The following is an 18,972-nucleotide window of genomic DNA, read 5'->3' as shown; positions in this document are numbered from 1 at the left end:
TTATTTATTTATTTGGATACAGGGTCTTACTCTGTCACTCAAGCTTGAATACAGTGAAATGATCACAGCTCACTGCAGCCTTAGCCTTGGCTCAAGCGATCCTCCCACCTCAGCCTCCCATAGTGCTAGGAGTACACGCATGAGCCACTGTGCCTGGCCTATCAATTGTTTTAACCTTTTCAAGGAATGAATGTTTGGATTTATTTTCCATATTGCAAATTTTTTTCTATTTCACAGATTTTTGCTCTTTATTACTTCTTTGCTTTTTCTTTATTTGGTCCTAATTTGATTGCCCTTCTTTTAGATTCCTGATTTTCAATTCTTAGTTTTTTGGTTTTTTTTTTTCCTTTTTTGAGACAGAGTCTCGCTCTGTCACCCAGGCTGGAGTGCAGTGGCACAACCTTGACTCACTGCAACCTCTTCCTCACAGGTTCAAGCGATTCTCCTGCCTCAGCCTCTCAAGTAGCTGGGATTACGGCGTGCACCACCACGCCCAGCTAATTTTTGTATTTTTAGTAAAGACAGGGTTTCACCATGCTGGCCAGGCTGGTCTCAAATTCCTAACCTCTAGTGATCCACCTGCCTCAGCCTCCCAAAGTGCTGTGATTACAGGCGTGAGCCACCTTGTCCAGCCAATTCTTAGTCTTTTTTTTTTTTTTTAGAGGTTAGGAATTTGAGACCAGCCTGGCCAGCATGGTGAAACCCTGTCTTTACTAAAAATACAAAAATTAGCTGGGCGTGGTGGTGCACACTGTAATCCCAGCTACTTGAGAGGCTGAGGCAGGAGAATCGCTTGAACCTGTGAGGAAGAGGTTGCAGTGAGCCAAGGTTGTGCCACTGCACTCCAGCCTGGGTGACAGAGCGAGACTCTGTCTCAAAAAAAGAAAAAAAAAAAAACAAAAAAACTAAGAATTGAAAATCAGGAATCTAAAAGAAGGCCATACATTTTCCTGTAATCCCTGTCTGGCTGACATCCTACAGTTTATAAAATAAAATTATATATGTTTATTACAAGAATCAAATTAAGAAATTATATCAGCTTCTCTAACATACTTATTTACACAGCAAATATAATATACCAAGATGATGCAAACCTTTCAAATATGTCAAGCTACAGTTTTCTTTGCTTTTTTTTCTTAGTTTAAAATATATTGTTGTTCTTCCACCTTATCTTTGTTTTCAGAAGTGGTTTTTCTCTTATCCTGCCTTTTAATTTTGTTAGGTTTGGTGATGCAGGAAATCAAAAAAGAATTTAGACAAGAACAAATGAAGTTATGATCTGAATATTTTTGAAGCAATAGATTTAAATTTGAGAAGTTTTAGTTGTAATGATCCTGCAAGTTTTGGTTTGTTGTTTTCATTATTATTCAGTTCAAAATATTTTCTAAATCTCATGTGATTATTTTACTCATAAGTTATTTAGAAGTCCTACCAAATCTGAAAGCAGTTGGGGGTTGTATTATTAGCTACATATGATAGATGTTTGGCTTAATTCCACAGTCGAAGAACACAATCTGTAGGATTTCATTCCTTTGATATTTGTTAAGGTTTGATTATGTCTCAGCATGTGGTGTATCTGGGGGAAATGTTCAATGTGTACTTGAGAAGAATGTGCTTTCTGCACTTGTTTATAATATCTAAAACAAAAGAGTGATTATCTTCTAGGTTATATAAAAACTCATGCAAATCAATAAAAAAAAAACGCCACAGGAAACCCTATAGAAAAAAAAATAGCATCGGAAAAGAACAAGTTATTCTCAGAAGCAAAAGCCCAAAATAGAAGAGATACTCAAATTTATTAGTAATCAGAGGAATGCAATCACAAGATACCACTTGTATACATGGACGTCAGAATGGCAAAAATTAGATAGGCAAAACCAAATGTTAGTGTTTATCACAGAGAACTCACAAAGGTTTTTAGGAGGAAATGTACAAGGACCTTCCTCATGGCTTTATCTGAGTGGTGGGAAAGTGAGGGCAACCTAGGTATTCATTATCACAAATGGAGAAGAACCTTATGATGGCTGCTCACTCTGGCAAGATTGGTTAGTGGCTCAATCTATCTCCTTTTCTTCCAAGACACACAAATAGACTACATTTTTCAGTCTTCATTGCAGTTAGGCACAGCCATTTGACTGAGGTCTAGTCAAAGAATATGAATGGAAATGATGTTGCTATTCCAGGCCCATGAAAACCTCTCACACAGATATTTATGCCTTTCACCTTCTGCCAGTGCAATGCAGGTGGATGTGACCATCTTGGAAGCCGTGTTAAAGAAGGCAGAGCCACAAGATAGATACAGCCAGGTTCTCTAAATCACCACTGGGGAGAAACCTACACACCAATGAGGAATACTCATTTTTTGGATTTCAAGAGCAAGAAATAAACTTCACTTGTGTTCAGCATTATGTGCTTTGGGGTTTGTTTATTACAGCAACTAGTGTCGCTGCAACTAATATGTAGTACACTATGAAAATACAATGCTGGAGAAAGAAGTGATGGAATAGATATGCATAAAATATCATTGATGGGCCTCACAAACATAGGGTTAAGTGCAAAAGTGGGGAAACAGAATGAGATTTATAACTAGATTCTATTCATTAAATAGCATATACAAACAATATAATAATACATGTTTTCTAAGGATACATGCAATGTATATATTTAAGGATGTATAACAAATGCTTTAGAATGGGTATGTATGGGCCAGGTGCGGTGGCTCATACCTGTAATCCCAGCACTTTGAGAAACTGAGGCAGATGGATCACCTGAGGTTGGGAGTTCAAGACCAGCCTGGCCAACATGCTGAAACCCTGTCTCTACTACAAATACAAAAAATTAGCCAGGCGTAGTGGTGGGCGCCTGTAAACCCAACTAATCAGGAGGCTGAGGCAGGAGCATCACTTGAACCTGGGAGCCAGCTGTTGCAGTAAGCTGTGATCATGCCACTGCACTCTCCAGCCTGGGAGACAGAGCAAGACTCCATCTCAAAAAAAAAAAAAAAAAAAAAAAGAATAAATATGTATGGTAGGAATCAGAGAAGAAGGGAGAAAAAAGAAAAATTTCAAGAGAACAATTGTACTAACCTGTGAGGACAATAAACTATGAACTGAGAAATGCGATTAATTAATTTTCTCCACCTGATGACCTGAGTACAATTTTGAAAAATACAACAAATAATTTAGGAATTGAATAGAACCAGCAAACAAGTGTATGAAAATAATCTGAACATTTTTAGGAATCAAACAAATATAAATCCATATAACAATAAGATAACAGTTGCAACAGCAAATTAGCAAGTATTTTTTAAAATATTAATATCCAGTGTTACAGAGTTTGGTAAAATAGGACTCCTCATATTTGGCTGAAAGGTGTGGAAATTTGTAAAATTATTTAGGAAAGCAATTGATCGCTTCTCAGCCTTTTGGCTAAGATCAAGTGTAGGAAAGCAATTGATAATATTTATGAATATATATTATGAAGGTTTATACCTTTTGTCTCAGTGATTCAATTTCTTGGAATCTAGCTAATGATATAACCTCAACAATCTCGATAATAGAACCATCAAAATAGTTTTTATAAAGATCGTATAATATAATGTGAAAATTATTGTGATGCACTAAGTTTTTAAAAAGCAGAAAATAAAAGCAAATATAAGTAATAATTAATATATATTTGGCTACAAATATGTAAAAATAAACAAACCCCACATTCAGGGGTATAAGATTTACGCCCTACCCACAGTAAAATTACAGTACAGGAAGGACAGACAGCAAAAATAGGTCTCCACTTTTATGAGACAGGAGATTTCAGGCTAAGAAGTTGGTATTGTTGACTGAGGACTAAGACCACTTGGGTCAACATGACACAGTCTTCTAGGAAATTCTTGCCCAGGAAGATAACGTGGTAAACCAACATTTATTGTTTGCTTCAAGAAATTAACATATTGGGGAAAACAGTTTGCTCATCTGGCCAAAGAACTCTCCTGTCAGGATAACAGACTGCTCAAATAGGCAAAAAGCTCACGTATATGACAGTGTATTTATCAAGGCTTGCGTGGAGACCTTTACTTCTCTGTGTCTACTAATCCTAACTCTTCTAAATGTTATAAACTATGTGTAATTCCCATCAGTTTCTTTCTTTGTAAGACCATCTTAAACCATTTGAGCCCAGACCCCCAAATCTTACAAATATCCATTCTCGAAATCTCCCTCTGACATACTACTAATTCTCTATCGAGGTAGTGTTCTTCCTTTCTGCAGTAAGGCTAATACAACTTATGCCCTACCCACTTACTTTAAAAGTAAGTACTAAAATAAGTACTCAGACTTACTTTGCTTGGTCAATAGGTTTTTCTGTTACCCAGGAGGCGGAGGTTGCAGTGAGCTGGGATCGTGACACTGCACTCCAGCCTGGGGGACCCTGTCTCAAAAAAAAAAAAATTAAATTAAATTAAAATGTTAAAGACCTAAGTAAATGGAGGGATAGTTAACATGTATACTTTGGAAGACACAATATTGTAAAAATGTCAATTCTTCCCAAATTATTCGTTGGGTTCAATGCAATGTCACTCAAAATCCTATTTTTTTTTCTTTTGGTAGAAGTAAAAAAGCTCAGTAGAATTTATATGGAAATTACAAAGAATGAAGAATAGCAAAGACAATCTTGAGAAGGAAGAAGAACATAGAGGATACACACTATTGAGAGAAAATATTTATGTTATATATAATTTATTTATATAATATATAATAATATAAATATTTATTTTATATGTGTGTGTGTGTTGTGTATCCAACAAAGGACTCGGATCCAAAATATATAAAGAACTCCAACAAATCACTATGAAAAAGACTGCCAAGGGGGAAAATGAACAAGAGACTTGTACAATCACTTTCCCAAAGAGTATATTCAAATGCTCAATAGGCATATTTAAAAAAAGAGTTTAGTATTACTAGTCATCAGGGAAGTACACATTAAGACAACGCTGAGATACCGATGTCCACTTGCTGGAGTGTCTAACTTTAAAAAACTGATCATAACAATTCTCATACATTGCTGGTGGGAATAGAAATTGATTCGGCTACCTTGGAAAAGTGGTGCCCACCGGTGAAAAAGATGCATACTCTATTATCCAGCAATTCTTCTCCTATGTATATACCCAACAGAAATGAGTGCATATGTATACCAAAAAGCATATACTAGGGTGTTTATAGCAGCCCTGTTGGTAATAGTCCCAAACTGGAAAAACTCAAATGTCCATGACCAGTAGAATGGATAAATTGTTGCTATATTCATACATCAGAATGTTCTACTATTATGTATTTGTATACATCAAAAAGAGAATGAATGCCCTTTACATGCAACAACATGATGAATGTCCAGACATCATCTTGAGCAGAATAAGCCAGACACAAAACAGTCACTACTGTACTGATTCCATTTATATAAAGTTCAAAAGAAGGCAAGAGAGTTTACCTTTTGTGGGGAGTATTGACTGCTTGACTGGAAGGAGATAAGGAAGAAGCTTCTAGCATTCTGGAAATGTTTTCTGTTTTTGTTTTTGTTTTGTTTTGTTTTTAAAGACCAGATCTCTCTCTATCACCTAGGCTGGAATGCAATGGCATGTTCACAGCTCACTGCAGCCTCAAACTCCTGAGTTCAAGTGATCCTCCAGCCTCAACCTCCCAAGTAGCTGGGATTACAGGTAAACACCACTACACCCAGCTCTATTCTTTTTTTTTTTCCCTGCAGACACCACAGTGATTTACAACTCTGTTCTTGACTTAGGGTGTTGGTTCCATGGGGATAACTCACTGTTGAAACCCATCGAGTTTAGTATACTTAATGTTTATGCACTTTACTATATGTAAGTTATATATCAACAAAAATGTTTACCAAAAAATCCAATAAGTAAACCTTTTCTTTCATATTTAGGGATGTTCACTTACTGATCATTCATTGTGCTGTGCATTTTCCACCCATATGCAATACTTGAATAATTAAATTTATTTTTAAAATATATCTTTCTGTTGATCCTGCTAGCTAGTGGCCTTTTTCCCCTTCTTTTTTAAATATCAAAATTCCTAAAGAGAACTGTCTGGATTCATTGTTTCCAATTACTCTCCCCTCGGTCATTCCTTTTTTTTTTTGCAAGTGAATTTTTTTTATTATTTGGAAAGGTTCAAACATATACAAAAGAAGAGAAAACTGTAAAGTACACGTCACCCAGATTTGACAATCATAAATTCATAGTCAGTCATGGTTCATCCATACCCCATTCCACACCCACTCCTATTCTATTATTTTGAAGCAAATCCCAGACATTGCATTATTTCATTAATAATTATTTTAGTCTATATCTTTCAATAATATATAACCAAAATATCATCATATCTAAGCAAAGTATCTTCCAAAATACCTATTCAGTGTTCCAAAATACCGTCATTATATCTAAAAAATTAACAGCAATTCCTTAATATTTGTAAATATTCAATCAGGGTTCAAATCTCTGTCTCATAAATGATAGCTTGTGCTATACATTTTTTTAAAAATCTATCATATTGTGAAAGAGCAAAAAGTTTGAAAACATACAGTGTTGGTCAAACTGTGTAAAGTGATTTAACCTCTATGGAGAGCAATTTGGTAATATTTATTAAATTATAAAATGCACATTGCCTTTGACCTAACAGTTTTACTTTAAAAAAATTTGTCCTGTGGATACATTCATACATGTGAAAAGTGGGTTATGGGGTAAGGTGGTACATGCCTGTAATCCCAGCACTTTGAGATCACTCCAGTTAAGGAACTTGAAACCAGCCTGAGTAACATGATGAAATGCCATCTCTTCAAAATGTACAAAAATTAGTCAGGCATGATGGTGAGTGCCTGTAGTCCCAGCTACTTGAGAGGCTGAGGTAGGAGGATTGCTTGAGCCTGGGAGGCGGAGGTTGCAGGGAACCAAGATCGTGCCATTGCACTCCAACCTGAGCGACAGAAATTAAAACTTTTTTCAACCACTTAAAAACGAAAAATTATTCTTAACCTGCAGGTCAGACAAAAACAAGTGGTGGATCAGATTTGGTCCCTGGGTTGTAGTCTGCTAATCCCTGATTTAGGGTAACTACTCACAAGATATTTGTAAAGTAAAAGAAAACAAAAGATTGGAAAGCACCGAAATTTCTATCAAAAGAGGATAAACAAATTTTAAAACTTCCAAACAAAGGAACATTGAATAGTTATGTAAAAGAATGGGTTAGTTCTGTGTTGGTAGTGAAAGGGAGGAATCTCCATACTGAGGGGCTGGGGAACAAAAGGGAAAAAAATACAGTAGGTATATGATACTGCAATATTTTATAATTATATGAAAATATTGCTAAACTAAATATAAATATATGTGTTCATAGATGCACAGAATTTGTCAGTACAAATATAGAACAAATTGATAGCAGGAGTGACTTCTGGAGAAAGAAGTTAGGTGCTAGAAGACAGGGATGTGAGGAAGACTTAAGGTTTTTTGCTGTCTTCGTTTTGTGTTTTTAAAAATATATGTATAGACAGCAATATTTTATTGAATAGGACTGCTCCTTGCAGACCAGTGCTAACTCACAGGCAGTGAACCCCAAGTCAGCCTCTCAGTTTTTACTCTATATTCTTGTGTACCCCCTTTCAGGCTTCTTTTTGTAGTACAATGCCTATAACATAAAATTTACCATTGTAATCATTAGAAGTATCCCATTCAGTAACATTCAGTACATTTACAATGTTATGTCATTATCACAATTATCTAGCTCCAGAACATTTTCATCACCCCAAACAGAAACCCTGTACTCATAAAGCAGTCACTCCTCTGCCCCGCAGCCACTGGAAACCATTAATCTGCTTTATGTCTCTATGATTTGTCTATTCTGTATATTGCATATAAATGGAATCATACATTGTGTGGTCTTTTGTGTCTGGCTTCATTTAGCAAAATATGTTCAAGGTTTTTAAGGTTCATCCATGTTGTATCCTACAACGGTACTTCATTACTTTGGTAGCTAAATAATATTCCATTGTATGGCTATACCACACTTTGCTGATCCGTTCATCTATTGATGAACCTCTTAGCTATTGCAAATAAAGTTGCTATGAACATTTGTGTACAAGTTTTTGCTTGAGCTCGTTATTATTTTTGTTATATACCAAGGAGCAGCGTTGGTAGGTCACATGGAAATTCTATGTTTAACTTGTGGAAAGTGACTGGGCACAGTGGCTCACCCCTGTAATGCCAGCACTTTGGGAGGCCAAGGCGGGTGGATCGCTTGCGGTCAAGAGTTCAAAACTAGTCTGGCCAACATGGTGAAACCCCCTCTCTACTAAAAATACAAAAATTGGTGGCATACATCTGTAATCCCAGCTACTTGGGAGGCTGAGGCAGGAGAATCGCTTGAATCTGGGAGGTGGAGGTTGCAGTGAGCCAAGATTGTGCCACTGCACTCTAGCCTGGACAACAGAGCAAGACTTCGTCTCAAAAAAAAAAAAACCTTGTGGAAAGCCACCAAACTGTTTGCTATATATGTGTGCCTTTTAAATTTATATAGAAGCCCCCCTTATCCTTGGGGAACATGTGTCAAAATCCTCAGTGGATGCTTGAAACCTTGGATAGTACTGAACCCTATGTATAGTATGTTTGTTGATCTCAAAACAAAGATGGGTACCAAATGACAAACAGGCTGGTAGCACATACAACATGGATACTCTGGACATCCATCACATTCCAGATGGAAAAAGCAGGACAGTAAGAGATTTCTTCATCCTACTCAGAATGGCACAAAATTTAAACTTATGAATTGTTTATTTCTGGAACTTTCCATTTCATATTTTCAGATGGCAGTTAACTGCAGGTAACCAAAACCACAGAAAGTGAAATCACAGATAATGGGGGACTACTGTACTGTGTGCATGTCCTACCCATTCAATAATAAATTTTAGAATATCGCCGGGCGCGGTGGCTCAAGCCTGTAATCCCAGCACTTTGGGAGGCCGAGGCGGGTGGATCACGAGGTCAGGAGATCGAGACTATCCTGGCTAACATGGTGAAACCCCGTCTCTACTAAAAATACAAAAAACTAGCCGGGCATGGTGGCGGGCGCCTGTAGTCTCAGCTACTTGGGAGACTGAGGTGGGAGAATGGCGTGAACCCGGGAGGCGGAGCTTGCAGTGAGGAGATCACGCCACTGCACTCCAGCCTGGGAGACACAGCGAGACTCCGTCTCAAAAAAAAAAAAAAAAAAAAAAAAAATTTAGAATATCTCTCTTTGAATTGTAGAACAATCTTTCTTTCTTTGAAGATTAAGGCCAGGTGTGGTGGCTCACGCCTGTAATCCCAACACTCTGGGAGGCCAAGGCAGGAGGGCTGCTTGAGCCCAGGAGTTGGAGAGTGGCCTGGGCAACATGGCAAAACTTCGTCTCTACAAAAAATACAAAAAATTAGCCAGGCATGGTGGCGTGTGCCTGTAGTCCCAGCTACTTGGGAAGCTGAGGTGGGAGGATCGCTTGAACCCAGGAGGTCGAGGTTGCAGTGAGCCATGATCACACCACTGCACTCCAGCCTAGGCAACAGAGTGAGATCCTGCCTCAAAAAAAAAAAAAAAAAAAAAAAGATTAAAAAGTACATTAAATGATGATATACAAGTTATGACTTTTACAATCTAGCTCACCATCTAGTATGGGGTCTAACATTACTATGCTATTGTTATGTCTCTGTCTCTGACTCCTTGGGATATAATATGTACAAATAATTTCATCATGTTTCACTAAAGAAGTTAACTGGATATGTAGTTGACATGTAATAAAGTTACAGAATGAAAATTTTTTGAAAAACAGTACAAATGTTTCTCAACTTAGGATGGGACTATGTTTCAATAAACCCATTGTAAAGTTGAAAATATGCAAGTTGAAAATGCATTGAATACACCTAACCTACTGAACATCACAGCTTAGCCTAGCCTACCTTAACCATGCTCAGAATACTGACATTAGCCTACAGTTGCGCACAATCATCTGGCAACACAGTCCACTGTAGAGTATCAGGTGTCTACCCTCATGATCAAGTGGCTGCCTGGGAGCTGCGGCTTGCTAGTGCTGCCCAGTATGGGAGAGTATCCTACCACATATGCCAGTACCATAGCCTGGGAAAAGAGCAGAACTTAAAACCTGAAGTACAGTTTCTACTGAATGTGTACTGCTTTTGTACTATTATAAAGTGGAAAAATCCCAGGTCAAGCTATCATAAGTCAGGAACCATCTGTATTTATCACCACGTTTATGCCACATGAAGCAAGCCTTATTTTAGAAACAAACTGCATTAGGAGATAACATAGCATAGTGGTTGCATGCTCTGGCTTGAAACAGACCTGTATTCAAATCTGGATTCTGCCACTTCCTACTTGTGTGACTTCATGCATATATTTTAACTACTTTGTTTCTATTTCCTCAATGATAATATAATGTCATGGGGAGCAAGTATTTTATAATCCATGCAAAATATTGTACTCAATAGATGTTTAAAAGATTTTTTGTGGGGGCCAGGCATGGTGGCTCATGCCTGTAATCCCAACACTTTGGGAGACTGAGGCGGGCAGATAGCTTGAGCCCACGAGTTCGAGGATCAGCCTAGGCAAAATGGCAAAACCCTGTCTCTACAAACAAACAAACAAACAAAAAACCTAGCTGGGTGTGGTGGTAAGCACCTGTAGTCCCAGCTACTCAAGAGGCCGAGGTGAGAGGGTCACCTGAGCCCTGGAGGGCAAGGCTGCATTGAGCTGTAATCCCTCCAGCTGGGCAACAGACTGAGACACTGTCTTAAAAAAAAAAAGTTTTTTAAGCAGTAGTCACCTTATGTATGGTAACCAGACCATCATAATTCTGGAGAATCTAGTGATTTGACAAAGTTGTCCCTCTCCTTCCTGTTATCTCAATAACTGAGGTTCCCGGAGACAGTAGTCGGATTTGCAGAAACTAACATACCTCCCGGGAGGAGAAAGATTAAGATATACTTTCTTTCCTTTTAAAGTCTGTGGTAGATTGAAAAAATTGCCACAAATTTTCTCCATCTATGTACATGAGCATCTTAACAATGTAACTCTGTAGCTTCTTTCATCAAGAGTGGAATCTATTTGTCCACCCTTTGAGGCTGAGCTTGGCCCTGTGACTTGTGCCGGCCAATGGAACTTGGGGAGTATGACTTTAAAGCAGAGGTATGAAGACCTCTTGCACACCAGGGCTTCCCCTCTTGTTGCTCTTTGGAGACTGCAGAGTGAGGCACCCAGGGCTGCCTAGTGGAGCCTGAGAGACCGCACGGAGCAGAGAGTTGGGCTTTACTAGAGTGGGCCAGATGGGTATTGTGAACGGAGACGAGGCAAGGGAGTTCAGGGTATATCCACAGGAATGACCATAATAGTGGACAATGAAATTTAAGCCGGAAAGGAGGGAAGCCAGGAGATACACACACACACACACACACACACACACACACACACACACACATCCAGAGAAAAGGTGGTAAGATCAATTAATTGTAGATCGTATTGGAATCAAAGGGTTGCTGGACTTGTGGTTCTGGATAACCGAAAAGTAGTGGTCAGAGCCTAGAGTGCTTGAAATTTAGATTATGGAAGCAGGACTGGCTACATAATTTGTGGGCCCAGTGCAAAATGAGGATGCCTTATTCAAAAGGCAAGTAAAAGCTTTTACCTAGATTCTAGCCTTCTCTCTCCGGACTTTTTGTGCTTTTTATATGCTACTTATGAAAATTTCTAAATAAAGAAAAAATACTATTTTAAATTATTAGCACGAATTTTACCATTTATCTTCATATTGTGCAATGTGGAATCACCGAGTTACCCAATTCGTATGTTACGGCTTGTCCCCAGAGGCTGCTCTGACTAGCCAGAAGAGACAAACAGCACAACAAAGACTCAGGAAGGTTGGAAGCAGGGAAAGAGGATCCTCCCTCCCCCACGCCACCCCTCCCCCAAGCTCGGAGCCAGAGGCGGGCGCTCTCCCTCGGGCACGCGGATACTCTGGGGCCGGCGCAGGCTCTCAGCGACACCGGGCGCGTGCGTTCCGCTGCCTCCAGCCTCTGGGCACCGCTGCCGTGCGCTCCCTGGCGGGGAGAGGCCTGCAGAAGTCAGGCCAGGTGTCTCTCCCCGTGGGCCCGCGGCCCAACCCCATGGCACCAGGCAGCCCCCAGCGGTATTGCGACCTCTGCGGCGTCAGTCGCGCTCAGTCCCTAGATCCAGGTGGGCCGGGGAAGCCCGGGGAAGGGATGCGTGGCCATCACCATACCCCGCCCCACGACACGGCGGGACGCGCACCCTGACCCTCCCCAGAGCCGCGCCCAGGACCTTGCCTGGGGGGAAAATGGCAGCCGTTGCGGGGCAGGAGCGGCGAGCGAGAGGCAGGCCCCGGCCAGAGACACTGGGAGCCATCCCTAGGAGGGAGGGAGGCGGGGCGGGCTTGAGCCGAGCCTTCAAGCCCCTGGCGCAGTCTCCATTGTCCTGTGAGACTTCGCTTAGAAAACTCAAATTCAAAGGTAAAAGTAAGGGTTTCAAGGCAATGAGAGCAGAGCGTTAAACCAAGGGCGAGGCCCTTCGGAACGTGGGGCCCTGTGCGACTGCACTGCCCACACCCCTGAAGCCAGCCCCGTGTGTAGGGATCGCAAAGACAGTATTGTAATAACTAATACTGTGATACACGAGTGCTGTAATACACAAGTACTGTATTGGTAATAACGTCTAGAGTGGTGCTTCCCAACAGAAATACAATGCGAGCCACATATGTAGTATTAAATTTTCTAGTAACCACATTTTAAAAAGGGAAAAAGGGCCGGGCACCGTAGCTCACGTCTGTATTCCTAGCACTTTGGGAGGCAGAGGCAGGCAGATCGCTTGAGGTCGGGAGTTTGCAACCAGCTTGGCCAACGTGGTGAAACCCCACCTCTACTAAAAATACAAAAAATTAACTGGGTGGCGCGTGCCTGTAATCTCAGCTACATGGGAGGCTGAGGCAAGAAAATCACTTGAACCTGGGAGGCAGAAGTTGCAGTGAGCCGAGATGGCACCACACACTCCAGCTTGGGAGACAGAGCAAGACTCCGTCTCAAAAAAAAAAAAAAAAAAAAGGAGGGCAAAGGCTGGGGGCTGTGGCTCATGCCTGTAATTCTAGCACTTTGGGAGGTCGAAGAAGGAGGATCACATCGGGCCAAGAGTTGGACAACAGACAGGGCAACATAGTGGGACCCTGTCTCTACAAAAATTAATTAGCTGGGAGTGGTGGCCCGCACCTGTAGTCCCAGCTACGCTACTGGGGAGGCTGAGGCAGGAGGATCTTTTAAAACTGATAGGTTGAGGTTTCAGTGAGTGCTGACTGCAACTCTGCATTCCAGCCTTGGTGACAGAGGGAGACCGTGACTCCAAAAAAGAAAGAAAAAGTAAAAAGGGACAGGTGAAATGAATTGAAATATTTCATTCAACCAAACATATATAAAATATTATTTCTTTTTTTTCCCAAGCCAAACTGTATCCAGCTTTATTAAAGATACTGTCCATAAACAATCATGGCATTTCAGGCAGGACATGGGCAGACAATCATTAACAGTATGCAGCGACTTTCAAACTCCCTTCTTCAATGGACTACGCAAAATCAGAAAGCCACTGTAAAACCCAAATGAAGTCCTCATCTGATGCTCTGAACAGGGAAAGTTGAGAGTGAGGTTGATATTTCACATTTAGCATGTTGTTTAACAGTGTTTCACGAGCTGACCCTGACCTTCAGGAAATGAAATGAAAATGACAGAATTTTTCTGAAGATCCACAATCTTGAAACGGAACCATTGCTTTTTCGAGGGGTTCCATCTCAGTGGCATCACTGGAAAGTCCAGATTGCCTGACACACCAGTAGCCAATTATTGAAGGTCAGGTCCCAACAGGTGTCTGGGCTTAAGGGAGTTAAGTCTATGCTGAAAGGTGGAAAGGGAGAAGAGGACATAAAAACGAATTTGTTTTTCCGTCCCACAAGGCTTTTGCGCCAAGGGGCCTTGGGTGTCAAAGTCAGGGAATCCCCCCTCCTGGGAGCCAAGAGCAAGTCTCCCAAAACTAGAAGGGAAAGGGGTTTTCCGCACATCAATCCAGCTTCGGAGATGTTCTGTTAGTGACATATGCCCTTCCCCAAAAAACACAATGACGTGTTCTGTGTGCTAACAACATAGCTTAAAAAAAAGGCAAAACAGGCCGGGCGCGGTGGCTCAAGCCTGTAATCCCAGCACTTTGGGAGGCCGAGGCGGGTGGATCACGAGGTCAGGAGATCGAGACCATCCTGGCTAACATGGTGAAACCCCGTCTCTACTAAAAATACAAACAACTAGCCGGGCGTGGTGGCGGGCGCCTGTAGTCCCAGCTACTCCGAGGCTGAGGCAGGAGAATGGCGTGAACCTGGGAGGCGGAGCTTGCAGTGAGCCGAGATCACCACTGCACTCCAGCCTGGGTGACACAGCGCGAGACTCCGTCTCAAAAAAAAAAAAAAAAGGCAAAACAAATTCTGCATTTTTATAAAACTTGATAAAAAATTACATTTCGAACTGTACAGTCGCCAGAAGTACACAGTTATCAAAAATGCACACACTTCACTTGGCATCTGCAGCACCTTCAGCTTTCTGTGTCTGATCTGTTTGGGCATCTCCATTTTCTGCAGCGTTATTCTCCTCCTTGCCAGCCTCAGCTTTTCCCTTTTCCTTTTTGGGTAACTTCTCTGCCTTCTTTTCAGGGGCGTTTTTAGGTTTGGGCTCTGGCTTTGGGGGAGCAGGCTTAGCAGAAAATCTCGTGGATCCTCTCTGTGGTTCGTCCTTCACCTTGGCTCTATCTCCTTTAGCATCACCTTCAGCCTTTCTCTTGGGCACGGTGGTGGCGGCAATGGCGGTGGGGCGTAGGCGCTGGGCATGTGGGATGCAGCAGCGCGGGCTTTGATCTGTCCTGGGGTGGTTGTCGCCTCTTCTTCACACTGCTCAAAATATTATCATTTCAACATGTAATCAACATTAAAATTTATTAAGAGACATGTGACCTTTTTTTTCATACTAAGTCTTCAAACTCCAGTGTGTATTTTATACTTACAGCACATCTTATTTCAAGTGCTCCCTTGCCACATGTGTCTAGTGCTATGGTAGCAGACAGGGAAAGTCTAGAGCGTGAAGCTGCAAGTGGGTGGCTCACACCACCATCCAACTTAAGAACTAGAACATTACCTGCTCATGTATCCACCTGTGTGCTCCCTATGCCCCTTTCCTATCATACCCTCCCTCCTCACCAGAGAATACTGGCTTGAATTTCATGTCAACCATTTTCTTGATTTTTTTAAAAAATGTAGTTTTATCATAGGCATAGGTATTACCAAAGAAGATACTGTATAGTTTACCTGTTTGAGATCTATAGAAGTTAGACTTTATGCTGTTTATGTGTCACCACTGGTGGCATAATATTGGCTGCTAAAAAAGAAGGACCTGCCGACATTTGTCACTATCACATCAATCACATCATGTCAATAAGCTATTTGGCACCAGACTTTCTGTGAGTGATTTCGATGACTGTTGCATTGCTATTTTAACATTGATTGGTACTAAATTTTAAGTATTACTTTATATATTGCAATAGTGTCATCAGACATTATTAAACAGTGGTTCTAATGCTAGTGGTGAAAAACACAGCACCAAAACATTAGACATAAAAGTGCAAGTTAGATGTGTCCATTGCCATGAGGGACTGCCCTCCCGCTCCATGTTATTAATTTAGGAATGAATGTCTTGGGAAATATTGGAACATTCTGAGAAATAAAACTCAACATTCAAACAGAGAGACTTCTAAGTTTGCAAAAATAGTTACATAACCAGGCAGAAAGAAAGGAAAAATAAAAACAAAAAACCTGGTCACGTGGCTGCAAGATCCACGCCACAGTGATGTACACCTGAGATGCTGTGGTTGTGCGTTTAAACACTCTGAGAACATCAGTCCCTAGTTTATCTGTATCCCTGTGGGGAAATTAGAATGCTGCTAGAATACTGCCATTAGGTACATGTCCATTTACACCAGCCTTTCCCATTCAGGACCTATTTCACTGAGGTGTTAGCCTGCCATGTAGTGGTGAAAGAGGGAAACTACAGCTCTCTTAAACTATAGTATTTGATACATCAAAAGAACAAATGCAACATGAAATGAAGACTTAGAAACTCACCATTCAACTTAAGAACTAGAACACTACTAAAAATACAAAAACCTAGCCGGGCGCGGTAGCGGGCGCCTGTAGTCCCAGCTACTTGGGAGGCTGAGGCGGGAGAATGGCGTGAACCCGGGGGGCGGAGCTTGCAGTGAGCCGAGATCGCGCCACTGCACTCCAGCCTGGGAGACACAGTGAGACTCCGTCTCAAAAAAAAAAAAAAAAAAAAGAACTAGAACACTGCCTATTCATGCATCCACCTGTATTTCCCTTTCCTGTCTTGCTCTACCTCCTCAGCAGAGGTAATACTAGCTTGAATTTCATATTGACTATATGCTTGATTTTTAAAAATACGTAGTTTTATCATAGGCATAGATATCACCAAACAAGATATCGTTTAGTTTACTTGTTTGAGCTTTACACAAGTTTGACTTTATTTAGTTTTCCATGATGTGCCGTTTTGATACATTATATTTGACCAGGTTGATGTGTGTAGCTATAGTACATGTACTCTGTGAATATATCACTATTTTTCCATTTTCCTATCAGTAGACATTTGATAGGCTCCAATTTTTGGTAAATAGTACTGCAATGAATATTGTTATGCGTGTGCAAGAACTTCCCTGTAATATATCCAGTTCAATTTTACAAAATATTGCCAAAGTGTTTATCAAGATTGTTCCAATTTACACAATCTTGGTGGTATAAAAGAGGCTCCACTGATACATGTCTTCACCAGCACTTGATACTAAATTTGTTAATTTTTGCCAACAGAGTTGGAGTAAAATGCTATCTTCTTGTGGCATTTATTTATATTTACCTGATTGTCAATGAGGTTGAGCATCTTTTCATGTTCGTGGGTAATTTATGTTTCCTTTTTTGGTAAAGTGCCTATTCGTGTATTTTGCTCATCTTCCTACTGGTTTGTCTTTTTCTTATTTTAAGATTCACACAAGGCCAGGCGCAGTGGCTCATGCCTATAATCCCAGCACTTTGGGAGGGCAAGATGGGCGGATCACCTGAGGTTGGAAGTTCGAGACGAGCCTGACCAACATGGAGAAACCCCATCTCTACTAAAAATACAAAATTAGCTGGGTGTGGTGGCGCATACCTGTACATCCCAGCTACTCGGGAGGCTGAGGCAGGAGGATCGCTTGAACCTGGGAGGCAGAGGTTGCAGTGAGCCGAGATCATGCCACTGCACTCTAGCCTGGGCGACAGACCAAGACTCCATCTCAAAAAAAAAAATATTCACACAGACACACACATACACATACACACACACACACGCTAGATCTTACTTTTTGTCAATTCTATATGTCACAAATACCTTCTTCCAGTTTTGTATTTTTGCAGTTAACCTTGCTGGACTCTCTTATTAATTCTAATAATTTGTCTGTACATTCTTTTGAGGTTTTCTATATATGCAATTATATTACCTACAAATAATGACAGTATGATTTTCTGTCTTACCCTTCACCTTATTGACTAGAAGGAGTGATAGCAGACATCTTTGCCTTACTCTGTTTTGTTTGTTTGTTTTGAGACAGTGTCTCACTCTGTCACCCAGGCTGGAGTGTAGTGGGGTGACCTTGGTTCACTGCAACCTCCAACCCCTGGGCTCAAGCGATTCTCCTGCCTCAGTCTCCCAAGTAGCTGGGATTACAGGTGTGCACCACCATGTCCAGCTAATTTTTGTATTTTCTGTACAGATGGGTTTTTGCCATCTTGCTTGGCCTGGTCTCAAACTCCTGAGCTCAAGCCATCTGCCCGCCTCTGCCTCCCAAAGTGCTGGGATTACAGGTGTGAGCCACTGCGCCTGACCTTATCTTTGTCTGCTCTTCATGGAACAATGTTTACAGTGATCTACCATTAAGAATGATGAAGATTATAGGCTTTTAAAAAATAACCTTTTAACAATAGGAAGTTTCATTTATTTCTGCTTTACTAAGAGCTTTTGTCATAAATGGATGTTAACTTTTACTGAATGCCTGTACTGTATCTATTGAGATAATTATATAACTTTTCTCCTTTAATCCATTTAATGTGATGGACTAAAGTTATGAATTTTATGTTAAATCATTCTTATACTCTTGGGATAAATCCAGCTTAGCCGTGATAAATTGTCTTTGTTACATAATGTCAGATTCAGTTTCCTAACATTTTGTTTATAGTATTTCCATCCACGTTCATGAGAGATTCTGGTCTGTTATTTCCTTTCTCATACAGTCCTTAATTAGTTACATCAAATTTATACTAACCTCATACAGAGTTAAGAAGTATGCTTCTTTTGATATTCTTTGTAATAGTATAAAATGAGAATGCAAATACAGTCCCCAACTTTTGATTTTTTAACTTTATGGTGGTTTGAAAGTGGTTCACATTCAATAGAAACTGTACTTCAAAATTTGAATTTTAATCTTTTTCTATCTGTAGGCTAATGTGAGTGTTTTGGGCATGTTTAAGTTAGGTTAGGATAAGCTATGATGTTTGGCATCATTTGCTCCATGAAAATCAGCTAGGAATGGGGCCGGGCGCGGTGGCTCAAGCCTGTAATCCCAGCACTTTGGGAGGCCGAGACGGGCGGATCACGAGGTCAGGAGATCAAGACCATCCTGGCTAACACGGTGAAACCCCGTCTCTACTAAAAAATACAAAAAACTAGCCGGGCGAAGTGGCGGGCGCCTGTGGTCCCAGCTACTCGGGAGGCTGAGGCAGGAGAATGGC

General features: G+C 40.8%; 2 pseudogenes; one reads left to right on the top strand and one right to left on the bottom strand.

The window, feature by feature from the left end:
• Positions 1-3,408: 3,408 nt before the first annotated feature.
• Positions 3,409-3,496, top strand: LOC112628193 (annotated as a pseudogene).
• An 11,166-nt stretch (positions 3,497-14,662) lies between these two features.
• Positions 14,663-18,972, bottom strand: part of LOC112627495 — a 38,522-nt pseudogene continuing 34,212 nt past the window's right edge.

The sequence above is a fragment of the Theropithecus gelada genome, chromosome 7a (assembly GCF_003255815.1).
Source record: "Theropithecus gelada isolate Dixy chromosome 7a, Tgel_1.0, whole genome shotgun sequence".
Taxonomy (NCBI): Eukaryota; Metazoa; Chordata; class Mammalia; order Primates; family Cercopithecidae; genus Theropithecus; species Theropithecus gelada.
This window is presented reverse-complemented; position numbering and strand designations above follow the sequence as displayed.